Source organism: Heptranchias perlo, unplaced genomic scaffold, assembly GCF_035084215.1.
Source record: "Heptranchias perlo isolate sHepPer1 unplaced genomic scaffold, sHepPer1.hap1 HAP1_SCAFFOLD_44, whole genome shotgun sequence".
Classification (NCBI taxonomy): Eukaryota; Metazoa; Chordata; class Chondrichthyes; order Hexanchiformes; family Hexanchidae; genus Heptranchias; species Heptranchias perlo.
The window spans coordinates 5,980,708-6,000,210 of record NW_027139453.1 but is presented as its reverse complement, the minus strand read 5'-3'; the positions used below and the strand labels follow the sequence as shown (position 1 = coordinate 6,000,210).

Sequence of the window (19,503 nt, the reverse complement as noted above, 5' to 3'; positions counted from 1 at the left end):
CTGTTTAAAAGCGGTGAGCGATCAGTCCCGGATCATTCTGTCTCTGTTTAAAAGGGGTGAGCGATCAGTCCCGGATCATTCTGTCTCTGTTTATAAGGGGTGAGCGATCAGTCCCGGATCATTCTGTCTCTGTTTAAAAGGGGTGAGCGATCAGTCCCGGATCATTCTGTCTCTGTTTAAAAGGGGTGAGCGATCAGTCCCGGATCATTCTGTCTCTGTTTAAAAGGGGTGAGCGATCAGTCCCGGATCATTCTGTCCCTGTTTAAAAGGGGTGAGCGATCAGTCCCGGATCATTCTGTCCCTGTTTAAAAGGGATGAGCGATCAGTCCTTGATCATTTTGCCCGATTCCCTGTCTGTCCCTCCCCATTCACGGGCCGCGCTCTAAGTTTTAAGCCCGAGCTGAGCGAGCGTTGTCTCCCATTGTGAAGTAAGAGGCGCAGCAACAGGATCATGAGACTCAGTCACCCGGTCCCACAGCGCTGATTCTGCAGGATATCCGGGGCTAAATATTCCCTAATGGGGATTTTGTCAATGTACAGACAGGATGGGATCAGGGCAGGATACAATCTGGGCTGCAATGAGACACTGAGCAAATGTACAGACAGGAGGGACCAGGGTAGGATACAATCTGGGCTGCACTGAGACACTGGGTCAATGTACATACAGGAAGGGACCAGGGTAGGACTCAGCCTGGTCTTCAGTGGGACACTGGGTCAATGAACAGAAATAAAGTGCCCATGGCGGTTTTCAGTCTGGGCTGCAATGGGACACTCAATGTACAGAAGGGCCCAGGGTGGGGCTAAGTCTGGGCTGCAGTGGGACACTGAGTAAATGTACAGAAAGGAAGGCCTCAGGGTGGGGCTCAGTCTGGGCTGCAGTGAGACGCTGACAATCGGACTCAGTGTTATAGAAGTTTACAACATGGAAACAGGACTACGGCCGAACATGTCCATGTCGCCCAGTTTATACCACTAAGCTAGTCCCAATTGCCTGCACTTGGCCCATATCACTCTATACCCATCTTACCCATGTAACTGTCCAAACGCTTTTTAAAAGACAAAATTGTACCCGCCTCTACTACTGCCTCTGGCAGCTCGTTCCAGACACTCACCATCCTTTGAGTGAAAGAATTGCCCCTCTGGACCCTTTTTTATCTCTCCCCTCTCACCTTAAATCTGTGTCCCCTCGTTACATACTCCCCGACCTTTGGGAAAAGATTTTGACTGTCTACCTTATCTGTGCCCCTCATTATTTTATAGACTTCGATAAGATCACCCCTTAACCTCCTACTCTCCAGGGACAAAAGTCCCAGTCTATCTAACCTCTCCCTATAAGTCAAACCATCAAGTCCCGGTAGCATCCTAGTAAATCTTTTCTGCACTCTTTCTAGTTTAATAATATCCTTTCTATAATAGGCTGAACAGAACTGTGCACAGTATTCCAAGTGTGGCCTTAATAATGTCTTGTACAACTTCAACAAGACATCCCAACTCCTGTATTCAATGTTCTGACCAATGAAACAAAGCATGCCGAATGCCTTCTTCACCACCCTATCCACCTGTGACTCCACTTTCAAGGAGCTATGAACCTGTACTCCTAGATCTCTTTGTTCTATAACTCTCCCCAACGCCCTACCATTAACGGAGTAGGTCCTGGTCTGATTCGATCTACCAAAATGCATCACCTCACATTTATCTAAATTAAACTCCATCTGCCATTCATCGGCCCACTGGCCCAATTTATCAAGATCCCGTTGCAATCCTAGATAACCTTCTTCACTGTCCACAATGCCACCAATCTTGGTGTCATCTGCAAACTTACTAACCATACCTCCTAAATTCTCATCCAAATCATTAATATAAATAACAAATAACAGCGGACCCAGCACCGATCCCTGAGGCACACCGCTGGTAGGCCTCCAGTCTGAAAAACAAACCTCTACAACCACCCTCTGTCTTCTGTCGTCAAGCCAATTTTGTATCCAATTGGCTACCTCACCTTGGATCCCGTGAGATTTAACCTTACGTAACAACCTACCATGCGGTACCTTGTCAAAGGCTTTGCTCAAGTCCATGTAGACCACGTCTACTGCACAGCCCTCATCTATCTTCTTGGTTACCCCTTCAAAAAACTCAATCAAATTCGTGAGACATGATTTTCCTCTCACAAAACCATGCTGACTGTTCCTAATCAGTCCCTGCCTCTCCAAATGCCCGTCGATCCTGTCTCTCAGAATACCCTCGAACAACTTACCCACTACAGATTTCAGGCTCACCGGTCTGTAGTTCCCAGGCTTTTCCCTGCCGCCCTTCTTAAACAAAGGCACAACATTTGCTACCCTGCAATCTTCAGGCACCTCACCTGTAGTTGTCGATGATTCAAATATCTCTGCTTGGGGACCCGCAATTTCCTCCCGAACCTCCCATAACGTCCTGGGATACATTTCATCAGGTCCTGCAGATTTATCTACCTTGATGCGCGTTAAGACTTCCAGCACCTCACTCTCTGTAATATTTACACTCCTCAAGACATCACTATTTATTTCCCCAAGTTCTCTAACATCCATGCCTTTCTCAACCGTAAATACCGATTTGAAATATTCATTCAGGATCTCACCTATCTCTTGTTGATCCTTAAGAGGCCCTACTCTCTCCCTCGTTACTCTTTTGCCCTTTATGTATTTGTAGAAGCTCTTTGGATTCTCCTTTGCCTTATCTGCCAAAGCAATCTCATGTCCCCTTTTTCCCCTCCCGATTTCTCTCTTAACTCCACTCCGGCAATCTCTATACTCTTCAAGGGATCCACTTGATCCCAGCAGTCTATGCATGTCATATGCCTCCTTCTTCTTTTTGGCTAGGGCCTCAATCTCCCGAGTCATCCAAGGTTCCCTACTTCTACCAGCCTTGCCCTTCACTTTATAAGGAATGTGCTTACCCTGAACCCTGGTTAACACACTTTTGAAAGCCTCCCACTTACCAGACGTCCCTTTGCCTGCCAACAGACTCTCCCAATCAACTTCTGAAAGTTCCTGTCTAATACCATCAAAATTGGCCTTTCCCCAATTTAGAATTTTAACTTTTGGGCCAGACCTATCATTCTCCATAGCTATCTTAAAACTAATGGAATTATGATCACTGGTCCCAAAGTGATCCCTCACTAACACTTCTGTCACCTGCCCTTCCTTATTTCCCAAGAGGAGGTCAAGTTTTGCCCCCTCTCTAGTCGGGCCATCCACATACTGAATGAGAAATTCCTCCTGAATACACTCAACAAATTTCTCTCCATCCAAGCCCCTAATGCTATGGCTGTCCCAGTCAATGTTGGGAAAGTTAAAGTCCCCTACTATTACCACCCTATTTTTCTTGCAGCTGTCTGTAATCTCCTTACATATTTGCTCCCCAATTTCCCGTTGACTGTTTGGGAGTCTGTAGTACAATCCTATCAAAGTGATCTCTCTCTTCTTATTTTTCAGTTCTACCCATATAGACTCATTGGGCGAACCCTCGGATATATCCCCTCTCACTACTGCCGTGATGTTCTCCCGAATCAAGAACGCAACTCCCCCTCCTCTCTTACCTCCTGCTCTATCTTTCCTATAGCATCTGTACCTTGGAACATTGAGCTGCCAGTCCTGCCCCTCCCTTAGCCATGTTTCAGTAATAGCTATAACATCCCAGTCCCATGTACCCACCCATGCCCTAAGTTCATCTGCCTTGCCCATCAGACTTCCTGCATTGAAATAAATGCAGTTTAATTTAGACTTCCCTTGGTCTTTGCCCTCCTTTCTTAGACCATCTGTCCGGTCATGTTTCGTACACTCTCCCTTATTGCCTTTTGTTTCTGTCACCACTTTACTTCCCACTGACTTCCTGCATCGGTTCCCATCCCCCTGCCACATTAGTTTAAACCCTCCCCAACAGCACTAGCAAACACTCCCCCTAGGACATTGGTTCCAGTCATGCCCAGATGCAGACCGTCCAATTTGTACTGGTCCCACCTCCCCCAGAACCGGTTGCAATGGCCCAGGAATTTGAATTCCTCCCTCTTGCACCATCTCTCAAGCCACGTATTCATCCTAGCTATCCTGTCATTCCTACTCTGACTCGCCCGTGGCACTGGTAGCAATCCTGAGATTACTACCTTTGAGGTCCTACTTTTTACTTCAACTCCTAACTCCCTAAATTCAGCTTGTAGGACCTCATCCCGTTTTTTACCAATATCGTTGGTACCTATATGCACCACGACAACTGGCTGTTCACCCTCCCCCTCCAAAATGTCCTGCCGCCGCTCCGAGACATCCCTGACCCTTGCACCAGGGAGGCAACATACCATCCAGGAGTCTCCGTTGCGTCCGCAGAAACGCCTGTCTATTCCCCTTACAATCGAGTCCCCTATCACTATAGCTCTGCCACTCTTTTTCCTGCCCTCCTGTGCAGCAGAGCCAGCCACAGTGCCATGAACCTGGCCGCTGTCACCTTCCCCTGGTGAGCCATCTCCCCCAACAATATCCAAAACTGTATACCTGTTTTGCAGGGAGATGACCGCAGGGAACCCCTGCACTGCCTCCCTACTCTTCCTCTGTCTGTTGGTCAACCATTCACTAGCTCCCTCAATAATTTTTATCTGTGGTGTGACCAACTCACTGAACGTGCTATCCGTGACTTCCTCAGCATCGTGGATGCCCCAAAGTGAGTCCATCCGCAGCTCCAGAGCCGTCAAGCGGTCAAACAGTAGCTGCAGCTGGACACACTTCCCGCAGGTGAAGGAACCAGGGACACAGGAAGGATCCCTGAATTCCCACATCCCACAAGAGGAACATGACACGGGTCTGGGATCTCCTGCCATGACTTAACCCTTAAATTAGCTTAACAACAACTACAATGTCAAGTAAAAAAGGAAAGAAAAACAGCTTACCAGTCACCAGCCAATCATTTACCTGTTGGCTGTGACTTCGTGCCTCCAGCAGCTGCAGTAGCTCGATCCTCCTCCTAGTCAACTTGCTTGCCCTCCTCACAGTGCCTTTTTTTTTTGATTGGAGGAGGAGGGAGGGAAGCACAAGTGTTGTTTTTCGGGTTTAACTGCTCCTCGATACCAGTTCTTCTGCTACCCACTGTTCAGTGGAGGTGACTGAGCCCTATTCTCCCAGAATGCCCCTCTGTCTCCTTTGCTGGATGCTTTTCCTCCTGATCGTCACAGAAGGGTTTCTTCTGCTACCCACTGTTCAGTTGAGGTGACTGAGCTGACTTCTCCCAGAATGCCCCTCTGTCTCCTCTGCTTCTGCGTTTGGGGGAGTGACAACACCCAGGGTTCCCGCTGGCTGCTGGAAAGTGCGGGTCTCTGATTGGCCTCTAAGTGTGGGATGAGAATTGATTCATAAATCTCTGATTGGCCCCTCAGTGCGGGAGGAGGTTTAATCCACACGACTCTTTATGAGGAGTGGGGATCTGGGGTTCAACGGGATTAGATTCTTCTTACCCGGTTTATGTGGGAAAGAAACCACCGAATGGCACGAAAACCGGGGTGTGGGGGGAGGTGTTGTTATCCCGAGTCTGAGCATCAGAGCGAACTCAGAGTCCCTGATATAATGTGGCGAATGAATGTGGCATGTTGGCGATTCGAGACTGTTTCAAAGTGCAAGCCTATTGGTAATAGAACAGCGCTCGGATCGTGAGTTCATATCTCAGCATAGCAATTGTGAAACTAAAAAGTGCTGATATTATTGACAGTATCGGTATTAATTATAGAGCCGATATTACGGACATGTGTTGATTACAGATCTGATATTAATGTCAGTATCTCCACTGATTATAGAGCTGATATTAATGAGAGTATCGGTATTGATTACAACGATGATATTACTGACAGTATCTGTACTCATTTTAGAACTGCTCTTAATGACCGTAAGGATGATATTGCTGACAGTGTATGTACTGATTACAGGGCTGATATTAATGACAGTATTTGTACTGATTATAGAGATGATATTGATGACAGTATCTGTACTGATTATAGAGATGATATTACTGACAGTGTCTCTACTGATTATTGAGCTGCTATTACTGAGAGAATCTATATTGATTATAGAGCTGATATACTGACAGGATCTGTATTGATTATAGAGCTGATTTTACTGACTGCATCTGTGTTGATGAAAGAGCTGGTGTAATAAAAATATTAATTGCATTACATAGCATTTTACAGCTCAGGAACAGCCCATTTGTCCCAACAGGTCTTTGCCTGTATTTATGCTCAACACTAGCGTTGTCCCACACTATTGCATCGCACAGTATCAACTTATCTTTCTATTTCTAGCCCCCTCGTGTATTTATCTACCTTCCCCTTAAATGCATCTGCACTTTTCGCCTCAACCATTCCACGTGGTAGCGAATTGCACATTCTCGCTATTCTATAAGATGTCTCTCCTGAATTATATCTTGGTGTCATTAGTAACTATCTTATATTCATGGCCTCTAGTTTTGGAACGCCCTCAATTGGTAGCATCCTCTCTAGGTCGGACCTATGGAACTCCTTCCGAATATTAAAGACCTCAATCAGGTCACCTCTCCGTCTTCAACTTAAAAGAGAACAGAGTGACAGCCTGTTAAATCTTTCCTGATAATGTTGGTAAATAATGCATTGAACAAGTGACGACAGGAATTAAAGGAAATTAATGACGGACAGGAAAAACCCAGTACATAATCTTCTCCCCGAGTAGCGGGTAAATTCAGGCAATCTCGGCACAATCCAGAACACGGTAGAAGGGGTACTTCAAAATGGACCAATAAAATGCCCGGAGCCGGCAGGCTGTGTTTGTGCATTGCTGCGGTTAAAGCAGATGTGTTAGATGGACTGCACTGTCAAACACACATATTAAAAAACAACCTTCTGTGCAAGTATTGCCTTTTCCTGCCAGGTGGGTGCGGGAGAACTGCTGGGACTCGCCCGGCAGAGGCGGAGACTCCGAAACGGCGCCAGAGAGTGCGATGTCCTGACCTGTCTCTCTGTTTATCGACTGCACAAGATTCTTATGATAACGTGGGTTTGGGGGGTGAGGGGAGGTGAATTGCGATCCAGAATCCTGGACACATCAGTTCAGCATCTCGGCAGATACAAAAAGCATCAATTTCAGGAACTTAGTATTTAAAATCTACAGATACAGAATCTCTTGTACTGAACTTTTAACCGGCCACGTAATAAAATCGCAGGTTGTTTTCGGGGTTTCACTGTTTAATTCTGACTGGACACAGGGTGGAACAATGGGAGTGTTTACAAAACTATATTTAACAACGTTTACCTTCGATTCTCTTGCACCGATTATCTGATCTTTACTCCCCTGGAATTCTGCGAAGTTCAGAACCGATGGAGCTCTGCCTTAAATAAAAACAGCCAGTCAGAGCCTACTTGGATCGGGCACAGTGCAGACACATCCTAACGAGGGGGAAAGGAAGGGAATCCAAAGCTGGAGCTCCCTGGATGACTAAAGGGAGAGATATTAAAATGAAACAGAAAACTGAGGCTTATGACGAATGTAAGGTTTATAATACAGGAGTGAACCAGGCTGAATACAGAAGGAACAGAGGAGATCTAAAAAAAAAGGTGGAAATAAGAGGGGCAAAAAGAGAGATTCAACAGTAAATTTCAAAGGGGAATTGGATAAAAACATGAAGGAAAAATTTACAGGGCTTTGGGGAAAGAGCATGGAAAAGGGACTAATTGGAAAGCTCTTTCAAAGAGCCAACACAGGCATCATGGGCCGAAAGGACTCCTGTGATGTACCTATTATGATACTACGATACAACCATGTAAAGGGATCGTGTAAACCCTCCAGTTGCTGAAGTCATTGCACAGAAACTCTAATTAAATTTCACATTCGCCAAATTCCGGAATCCAGCACATGTTTAAATATAAGAACATAGGAACAGGAGTAGGCCATTCAGCCCCTCGAATCCGTTCTCCCATTTAATTAGATCATGACCGCTCTGCAACCTGAATTCTATTTACCTGCCCTTGATCGATTTCGTTTCACACCGTGAACAAAAGAAATCTGCCGCTATCAACCGTGAAAATTTCAGTTGACCCAGAATCCACAACCTTTTTGAGGAGGGAATTCCACATTTCCAGTAAACTTTGTGTGAAAAAAAGTGCGTCCAGATTTCACTCCTGAACGGCCGAGTGCTAATTTTAATATTGTGTCCCCTTGTTCTGGACTCCTCCATCAGACGAAATGCATTATCTGTACCTAATGAGTGTGAGGTATTACATTTTAGTAGGAAAAATAAGGGGGCCACAAACTGCTTGGATAATAAGTGTCTAAATCGGGTAGAGGAGCAGAGGGTTCTGGGGGTAAATCCAATAGGGAATTCAGCAGAAATTTTTCACCCAGAGAATGGTTGAAGCGACGAGCATAGATGCATTTACGAAACTTAGATAAACAAGCGACGGATAAAGGAATATAAGGATATGGTGGTAGGGATAGAAGAAGTAGGGGGTGGAGTCTCGTGTGTCGTATGGACATGTTGGGCCGAATGGCCTGTTACAATGCCATATGTTCTATGTAATTCTATGTAATTCTCTATTGAATCCTTTTATCATTTTAGAAATTTCAATTAACACACCCTGACTCCACGCAAACCCACCATTTACCAAAACCGTCCATTTAACAGTGTATTTAATGCTTTATCAACCTAACATTTACCCACACTGTCCATTTAATAGTGTATTTAATGTGAAAATTCACAGCATTGACCTAAACTGCCCATTTAACACTGCATTTAATGATAAATAATCCCACCATTTACCCACACTGTCCATTTAACAGTGTATTTAATATGATATAAACACACCATTTACCCACAATGTGTATTAAACAGTGGATTTAATGATATATAAACCCACCATTTACCCACAATGTCCATTTAACTGTTTATTTAATGATATATAAAACCATCATTTACCCACACTGTCCATTTAACATTGTATTTAATGATATATAAACCAACCATTTATCCACACTTCATTTAACATTGTATTTAATAATATATAAACCCACCATTTACCCACACTGTCCATTTAACAGTGTATTTAATGATACATAAGACAACCATTTACACACACTGTCCATTTAACAGTGTATTTAATGAAATATAAACCCATCATTTACCTCACTGTCCATTTAACAGTGTATTTAATGATATATAAACTCAGCATTTACCCACACTGTCCATTTGGCAGTGTATTTAATGATATATAAACCCACCATTTAACCACGCTGTTCATGTAACTATGTATTTAATGATATATAAACCCAGCATTTACCCATACTGTCCATTCCCCCAGTGATTGATCTGATTGATGCTTCGCAATAGTTTAATTCGGCGGTTTAATGGTTAATATCCTCACTTGCAGAAATCGCCTCTCCTCTGCTCACTGACGAAACACTGGCTCTTGGCCACAGGATTGAAAGCGCCAACATCAGAAAATCGATGGGACTTCAGTGAACAATGTCCCTGATGCAAATGTAACTATTTATTTCTCACCAAATATCTGTTTTACTGAACTTCTCTTTAAGAAGAAGAGAAAAAGTAAAATGTATCACCATCTTTGTTCACAATTGACGTGGCAGCGAATTGTCAACCCGGTTCGATTTGATTCCACCAGAAAGGCCGCTCCCTGTTCTGAAACACATGAGGAATGTTTGTGTTGAAATCCATCCTGATGTCTGGCAGCAGCTTTCACAGGGGGCGGAGCTCTGAATCTCACATAACAAGGATTAGATCAAATTCTCAAGTTGTGAACTGCTAAAATAATGCAAAGAACTTGCAGTCGATTGATTACATTGAAATAACAAGGATATAATTTGTCAAATCTACACGGACATTGCGAGGCGGAAAATACTTGCGGGAACAAGGTAAGGTTCATGTCGTGTCAATTTGATTTAAATTAACTTTTTCTGCCCCTTCCTCTTTTCTAATGCCGATTTCCCGCTGTCAGATATGTTCTCCGGCGGAGGGAGCTCTCCATTCCTCGCGGATGGAACAATTCACTAATTGTTCGCTCAGACACTGACTGAAGGCCGGGTATTTTACACTGGGAATTTCAGTGCTTATCCCTTCATGGACCCCACCAATCTCCCCACAGGCACATTTTAAAGCGATTACGGGACAGAAAGCAGGAACACGAACTCTGGAGATTTGCACCATCTTAGTCCAGATGTGCCTCCTCCTCATGTTAGAATTTGATATTCAGTAAACAGGGGTGGGGAACTGGCTTTTCTCACTCTATTTGCATTTTTTAAACTATGACACTGGCTCTTTTTAATTACTGAACCGTTTGGTTCCCGGTACACTGATCAAAGACTGATCGAACACAAAGTTCAGCTCAGTGAAGGGTTAACAGATTCGCAATGGCCGATTATCGCTCTCTGCCGGGCACCTGGAAAATCAGCCTATGGTTACACGAGGCTGGACTGAACGCCATCCAATCACAGGACAGGAGCAAAATCGGAGCCAAAACTTGTTCCTGATCAATTATAATTGATTAGTTTAATGCGAATTAGGTGGGAGAATGGAGCAGGGACTTCTGTTTTTGCTGAAATATGTTCGTGACGGTGTTGAACTGGCTCAACTAAATAAAGAGAGGCCGCTCCCTTTGGAGAGAAACAAACTTCCAGAATGTTTTAAAGGGAAACCGTTTCAGGCGAAACCATCTTTCACACAGATAGGTCGTTCCTGACCGTTAATCTTGGTAATTTGAGTAGTTACTTTTAATATCAACAGGTAGGAGGGCCACAGCACTGAGTGGAATTAATAAAACTGTTGGAGCAGGAACAGAAGATTTATGAAACAGTGAAAAGTTATTAGCAGGAAAATGGAAGGAGGTTTTGAAGAAGTAACTTGATCTTAAAAAGTAAAACGAGAACGGGTCAACATTCCATTGAATTGACGTTCAGATTGTGTGTTATGTCTGTCAATCTCGAAATCATTCCAAACACGTTTGGAAAGTCAGAATCATGAGAAATGTGATCAGGTATCTTTAAAACAGGGCCTGGGTTTTCACAGAACATAGATAAATGTTCCTGATTACAACATATTGAGGAGAGAGGACATCAGTATGAATAAATGGTTCTGTGCGAGAGCTGGAAAAACGTCAATAAACTTGCAGGGCCCCAGCACTAATCTTTATATAAAAATTAACGACTGAAATTACCAACCTGTAGGACGGTCAATCACTAACCTTTATAGAAAAAGTAAATACTGAAATTATCAGCAGGGAGGAGAGTCCATCAATACACTTTATATAAAAAGTAACAACTCAAATTACCTACAGTTAGGAGGGCGCATCACAGATCTTTTTTCAAAAAATAACAACTTAAATTAGCAACAGGTAGGAGGGTCCATCACGAATATTTATATAAAAGGTAACTACTGAAATAATCAACAGGTAGGAAGGTTAATCACTAACCTTTGCATGAAAAGTGACTACTGAAATTACCAACAAGGAGGAGTGTCCATCACTTATCTTTATATAAAAAGTAACTACTGAAATTACCACCAGGTTGGAGGTCCCATCACAAATCTTTGTAAAAAAAAAGTAACAACTGAAATTACCAACAGGTAGGAGGGTTCATCACTAATCTTCATATAAAAATAACTACTGAAATTACCACCAGGTCGGAGGGTCCATCACTATTTTTTATACAAAAAGTAACTCCTGAAATTACCACCAGGTAGGAGGGTCCATCATTAATCTTTATATAAAAAAGTAACAAGTCAATTTACCAGCAGGTATGAGGGTCCCAGCACTAATCTTTATATGAAAGTAACTATTGAATTTACAACCAGGTTGGAGGGTCCATCACTCATCTCCACATACAAACGTAACTACTGAAATTACCAACAGGTAGGAAGTCCGATCACTCATCTTTACCTGAACAAATAACTACTGAAAATACCACCAGGTAGGAGTGTACATCACTAATCTTTTCATGAAAATTAACTACAAAAATTACCAACAGAGAGAAGGGGCCATTACTAATCTTTATGTAAAACGTAACTCCTGAAATTACCAACAGGTTGGAGGGCCCATCAGTAATCTTTATATAAAAAGTAACAACTCAAATTACGAACAGTTAGGAGGGCCCATCACTATAAAATTAGTGATGGGCCCTCCTAACTGTTCGTAATTTGAGTTGTTACTTTTTATATAAAAAATAAACTACTGAAATTACCAAATAGGTATGAGGGTCCATTAATCTTGATATAAAAAGTTACAACTCAAATTACGAAAAAGGAGGTGGGTCAATCACTAATCTTTATAAAAAAGAAACGACTGAAATTACTAACAGGTAGGAGCGTCCATCACTAAACTTTATTTTAAAAAGTAACTACTGAAATTACCACCAGGTAGGAGGGTCCATCACTAATCTTTATGTAAAAAGTAACTCCTGAATTTATCGACAGGGAGGAGGGTCAATCACTAATCGTTAAAGAAGAAGTAACTACTGAAATTACAAACGGGCAGGGGGGTCCATCACTAATAATAGAAAAGATTAACGACACAAATTACCACCAGGTAGGAGGGTCCATTACTAATCTTTATATAAAAAATAACAAGTCAAATTACCACCATCTAGCAGGCTATTTCACTAATGTTATATAATAAGTAACAAGTCAAATTACCAACAGGTAACCTTTTTATAAAAAGTAACGAAAGAAATTAACAACAGGTAGGAGGGTCCATCATTCATCTTTATGTAAAAAGTAATAACTGAAATTACCAACAGATTGCAGGTTCCATCACCAACCTTTTTAAAAAAACTAACTACTGAATTTACAAAAAGGCAGGAGGATGAATCACTAATCTTTATTAAAAAAGTAACTACTCAAATTACCAACAGGTAGGAGGGTCCATCACTAAATTTACATAAAAAATAACGACTGAAATTACCACCAGGTAGGAGTGTCCAACATTAAACTTTATAGAAAAATATACTACTGAAATTACCAACATGTCGGAGGGTCCATCACTCATCTTTATATAAAAAGTAATTACTGAAATTACCAAGAGATTGAAGATTCCATCACCAACCAATTTTTAAAAAACTGACTACTGAAATTACAAAAAGGCAGGAGGATGAATCACTAATATTTATACTAAAAGTAACAACAGAAATTACGAATAGCCATGAGATCCCATCACTAATCTTTATAAAAAAGTAACTACTCAAATTACCAACGGGTAGGTGGGTCCATCACTAAACTTTACATACAAAAGTAACTATTGAAATTACCAGCAGGTAGGAGATTCCATCACTAATCTTTATATAAAAAGCAACTACTGTAATTATCGACAGGAAAGAGGGTCCAGCACAAATCTTTATATTAAAAGTAACAAGTCAATTTTCCAACAGGTTGGAGGGTCCATCACGAATCGTTGGATAACAAAAGTAACTAGTGACATCACCAACAGGCAGAAGGGTCCATCACTAATGTTCAGATAAAAACAGTAACTACTGAAATTACCAACAGGTAGGAGTACCGATCACTAATCTTTGTATAAAAAGTAACCACTGAAATTACCAACAGGAAGGAGTTTCCATCACTAATCTTTGCATACAAAATAACTACTGAAATTACCAACAGGCAGGAGGTCCCATCACTAACCTATTTTTTTTTTAAAAACTAACGACTGAAATTACAAAAAGGCAGTAACAAGTCAATTTTCCATCAGGTAGGGAGGTCTATCAAGAATCATTATGATAAAAGAAACTACAGAAATTACTAAAATGCTGGAGGGTCCATCACTAATCTTTATATAAAAAGCAACTACTGAAATTCTAAAAGGTAGGAAGGTCCATCATTAATCTTTATATAAAAAGTAACTACTGAAATTAACAACAGGTACTAGTGTCCATCACTAATCTTAAAAAAAAACACTGAAATTACCAACAGGGAGGAGTTTCCTCACTAATCTTTACATAAAAAAAAACGAATGAAATTACAAACAGGCAGTAGGGTCCATCATTAATCTTCATCAAAAAGAAACTACTGAAATTACCAACAGGAATGAGTGTCCATCACTAATCTTTATTTAAAAAGTAACTACTAAAATTACCAACAGGTAGGAGCGTCCATCACTAATCTTTATTTAAAAAGTAACTACTGAAATTACCAAGAGGCTGGAGGGTCCATCACTTATCTTTAGATAAAAGAGCAAGGACTGGAATTTCCACCAGGTAGGATTGTCCATCACTAATACTTTTATATAAAAAGTAACTACTGAAATTACCACCAGGCAGGAGGGAAAATCACTAATCTTTATAATGAAAGTAACAACTGAAATTACACCACGGAGGAGGTTGCATCACGAATCTTTACATAAAATAGTAACTACTGAAATTACCAACAGGCAGGAGGTCACATCACAAACCTTTTTTAAAACTAACTACTGAAATTACAAAAAAGCAGGAGTTCCCATCACTAATAACAACTGAAATTACCAGCAGGTAGGAGAGTCCATCACTAATCTTTTTATAAAAAGTAGCTACTGAAATTACCAACAGGCAGGAGGGTCCATCACGAATCTTTAGATAACCGAAGTAACCACTGAAATCTGCAACAGTTGGTCGGGTCCATCACGAATCATTATTAAAAAAGAAACTATAGAAATTACCAAAAGGCAGGAGGGTCCATCACTAATCTTTAAATAAAAAGCAACGACTGAAATTATAACAGGTAGGAAGGGCCAACAGTAATCTGTTTAAACAAAGTAACTCCTGGAATTACCCACTGGTGGGCGGGTCCATCTCCAATACTTGTAAAAGAATAAACTACTGAAATTACCACCAGGGAGGAGGATCCATCACTTATCTTTATATAAAAAGTAACCACTGAAATTACCACCAGGTAGGAGTGTCTATCACTAATCTTTATATAAAAAGTAACTACTGAAATTACAAACAGGCTGGATGATCCATCGCTCATCTTTATATAAAAAGTGACAAGTCAAATTAACAACAGGGAGGAGTGTCCATCAATTATTTTTGTATAAAAAGTAACCACTGAAATTAACAACGGGTAGAGGGGTTCATCACTAATGTTTATACAAAAAGTAACAACTCAAATTACCAACAGGTAGGAGGGCACATCACTAATCTTTATGTAAAAAGAAACTACTGAAAATACCACCAGGGATGAAGGTCCCATTAGTAATCTTTATATAACAAGTAACGACTGAAATTACCAAGAGACATGAGGGCCCATCACTAATCTTTCTATAAAAAGTAACCCTTGAAATTACCAATAGGGAGGAGTGTCCATCAGTAATCTTTATATAAATAGTCATGACTCGAATTACCAACAAGCTGGACGGTCCATCACTAATCTTTAGATAACAAAAGTAACTACTGACATTATCAACAGGGAGGAGTGTCCATCACTAATCTTTATATGTAAAGTAACTACTGAAATTGCCAACTGGCAGGAGGGGCCATCACTAATCTTTAGATTAAAAAAATAACGTCAGAAATTACCACCAGGTGGGAGGGTCCATCACTAACCTTTATAGAAAAAGTAACTACTGAAAATACAACAGGCAGAAGGGTCCGTGAATAATCTTTAGATAAAATAATAACGACTGAGATGACCACCAGGTAGTCGGGCCCATCACTAATCTTTACATAAAAAAAGTAACTACACTTATTACCACCAGGTAGTCGGGTCCATCACTATTCTTTATATAAAAAGTAAGAACTTAAATTAGCAACAGGTAGGAGTGTCCCTCACTAATCTTTGTATAAGAAGTAACGATTGAAATTACCAACAGGCAGGAGAGTTCATCACTAATTTTTCGAATACTAAAATAACTTCTCAAATTACCAACACGCAGGAGGGTCCATCACGAATATTTAGATAACAATAGTAATGCTGAAATTACCAACAGGTAGGAGTGTCCATCAGTAATCTTTATATGAAAAGTAACTACTGAAATTACCAACAGGCAGGAAGGTCCATCACTAATCTTTAGATAAAAAAGTAAGCACAGAATTTACCACCAGGGAGTATTGTTACATCACAAATCGTTATATAAAAAGTAAATACTGAAATTAAAAATAGGCAGTGGTGTGCATCACTAATCTTCAGATTAAAAACAATGAACTACTGAAATTACCAACAGGCAGGATGTCACATCACTCATATTTTTTAAAAAGTAAATGCTGAAATTACCAACAGGTAGGAGGGTCCATCACTAACGTTTGCGTAAAAAAGTAACCACTGAAATTAACAACAAGCAGGCGGACCCATCACTAATAATTACCTAAAAAAAAAATACTGAAACTACCACCAGGTAGCAGTGTACACCACTAACCTTTACATAGAAAGTAACTGCTGAAATTACAACAGGGAGGAGGGCCCATCACTGATCATTACATCAAAAGTAAGAACTGAAATTACCACCAGGAGGGAGGGTGCATCAGTAATCGTTATAAAAAATAAACTACTGAAATTACCAACAAGCAGGACGTCCCATCACTAATCTTTACCTCAAAAATAACTACTGCAACTATCACCAGGTAACAGTGTACATCAATAATCTTTATATAAAAATTAACAACTGAAATCACCAACAAGTTAGAGTGTCCGTCACTAATTTTTTTATAAAAAGTAACTACTGAAATTACCAACAGGCAGGAGGGTCCATCACGAATCTTTAGATAACCGAAGTAACTACTTAAATCTGCAACAGGGAGTCGGGTCCATCACGAATCATGCTTAAAAAAGAAACTACAGAAATTACCAAAAGGCAGGATGGTCCATCACTAATCTTTAAATAAAAAGCAACGACTGAAATTATAACAGGTAGGAAGGTCCATCAGTAATCTGTTTAAACAAAGTAACTCCTGGAATTACCCACTGGTAGGCGGGTCCATCTCTAATATTTGTAAAATAATAAACTACTGAAATTACCAACAGTGAGGAGGCTCCATCACTAACCTTTGCGTAAAAAAGTAACCACTGAAATTAACAACAATAATCTTTGACAAAAAAAAACTACTGAGATGACCACCAGGTAGTCGGGTCCATCACTAATCTTTACATAAAAAGTAACTACACATATTACCACCAGGTTGGAGGGTCCATGACTAATATTTATATAAAAAGTAACAACTTAAATTAGCAACAGGTAGGAGATCACGAATCTTTCGAATACAAACATAACTTCTCAAATTACCAACACGCAGGAGGGTCCATCACGAATCTTTAGATAAAAAAGTAAGAACTGAATTTACCACCAGGGCGTATTGTTACATCATAAATCGTTATGTAAAAAGTAACGACTGAAAACACCAACAGGCAGGAAGGTCAATCACTAATCTTTCAATAAAAAAGTAAGCACTGAATTTACCACCAGGGAGTATTGTCCATCACAAATCGTTATGTAAAAAGTAAATGCTGAAATTAAAAATTGGCAGTGGTGTGCATCACTAATCTTCATATAAAAAATGGAACTACCGAAATTACCAAACAGGCAGGATGTCACATCACTAATATTTATAAAAAAGTAAATGCTGAAATTACCAACAGGTAGGAGGGTCCATCACTAACCTTTGCATAAAAAAGTAACCACTGAAATTAACAACAAGCAGGCGGACCCATCACTAATCATTACCTAAAAAAAACGACTGAAACGACAACCAGGTTGCAGTGTACATCACTAATCTTTATATAGAAAGTAACTGCTGAAATTACAACAGGTAGGAGGGCCCATCACTGATCTTTATATCAAAAGTAAGAACTGAGATTACCACCAGGTAGGAGGGTCCATCAGTAATCGTTATAAAAAATAAACTACTGAAATTACCAACAAGCAGGACGTCCCATCACTAATCTTTACCTCAAAAATAACTACTGAAACTACCACCAGGTAGCAGTGTACATCAATAATCTTTATATAAAAATTATCAACTGAAATAACCATTTTGGTAGATCGAATCGGGCCAGGACCTATTCCGTTTTTGGTAGGGCGTTGGGGAGAGTTATAGAACAAAGAGATCTAGGAGTAAAGGTTCATAGCTCCTTGAAAGTGAAGTCACAGGTGGATAGGGTGGTGAAGAAGGCATTCGACATGCTTGGTTTCATTGGTCAGAACATTGAATACAGGAGTTGGGATGTCTTGTTGAAGTTGCACAGGACATTAGTAAGGCCACATTTGGAATACTGTGTACAGTTCTGTTCACCCTATTATAGAAAGGATATTATTAAACTAGAAAGTGTGCAGAAAAGATTTACTAGGATGCTACCGGGACTTGATGGTTTGACTGATAGGGAGAGGTTAGATAGACTGGGACTTTTTTCCCTGGAGAGTAGGAGGTTAAGGGGTGATCTTATAGAAGTCTATAAAAAATGAGGGGCATAGATAAGGTAGATAGTCAAAATCTTTTCCCAAAGGTGGGGGAGTCTATAACGAGGGGGCATAGATTTAAGGTGAGAGGGGAGAGATACAAAAGGGTCCAGAGGGGCAATCTTTTCACTCAAAGTGTGGTGAGTGTCTGGAACGAGCTGCCAGAGGCAGTCGTCGAGGCGGGTACAATTTTGTCTTTTAAAAAGCATTTGGACAGTGACATGGGTAAGATGGGTAGAGAGGGATATGGGCCAAGTGAAGGCAATTGGGACTAGCTTAGTGGTATAAACTGGGCGACATGGACATGTTGGGCCGAAGGGCCTGTTTCTATGTTGTAACTTCTATGATTCTATGATAAGTAGGAGTGTCCGTCACTAATCTTTATATAAAAAGTAACAAATGAAATTACCAACAGGTATGTGGGTCTATCATTAATCTTGATATTAAAAGTAAATACTGAAATTATCAACAGGCAGCAGGGCCCATCACTAATGTTTAGATAAAAAAAGTAACGACTGAAATTACCAGCAGGTAGGAGAGTCCAGCACTAATCCTTTTATAAAAAGTAACTACTGAAATTACCAACAGGCAGTCGGGTCCATCACGAATCTTTAGATAACCGAAGTAACTACTGAAATCTGCAACAGGTCGTCGGGTCCATCACGAATCATTATTAAAAAAGAAACTACAGAAATTATCAAAAGGCAGGAGGGTCCATCACTCATCTTTCAATAAAAAGCAACGATTAAAATTATAACAGGTAGGAAGGTCCATCAGTAATCTGTTTAAACAAAGTAACTCCTGGAATCACCCACTGGTAGGCGGGTCCATCTCTAATATTAGTAAAAGAATGAACTACTGAAATTACCAACAGGGAGGAGGATCCATCACTCATCTTTATATAAAAAGAAACCACTGAAATTACCAGCAGGTAGGAGGGTCCATCACATAAAAAAGTAACTATTGAAATTAACAACCGGCAGGAGGTCTCATCACTAATATTTGCATAAAAATAACTGCTGAATTTACCGCCAAGTACGAGTATCAATCACTAATCTTTATATAAAACGTAATAACTGAAATTAAAAATAGGCAGGAGGACC

The 19,503-nt window shown here is 40.6% G+C and overlaps 2 long non-coding RNA genes across 14 annotated transcripts in view; one reads left to right on the top strand and one right to left on the bottom strand.

Moving 5' to 3' along the window:
• The window catches only part of LOC137312864 (uncharacterized), a 1,008,715-nt gene that overhangs the window by 108,069 nt on the left and 881,143 nt on the right, over positions 1-19,503 (bottom strand). The window lies entirely within an intron of this gene.
• The window catches only part of LOC137312865 (uncharacterized), a 157,370-nt gene that overhangs the window by 37,866 nt on the left and 100,001 nt on the right, over positions 1-19,503 (top strand). For 12 of the 13 annotated variants that reach the window (XR_010960879.1, XR_010960871.1, XR_010960876.1 and 9 more), the window contains one exon: positions 9,407-9,908. This is a non-coding gene — a long non-coding RNA (uncharacterized lncRNA). Of the gene's footprint in view, positions 1-9,406; positions 9,909-13,409; positions 13,528-19,503 lie in introns of all 13 variants that reach the window. The other variant, XR_010960882.1, reaches the window with a different exon arrangement.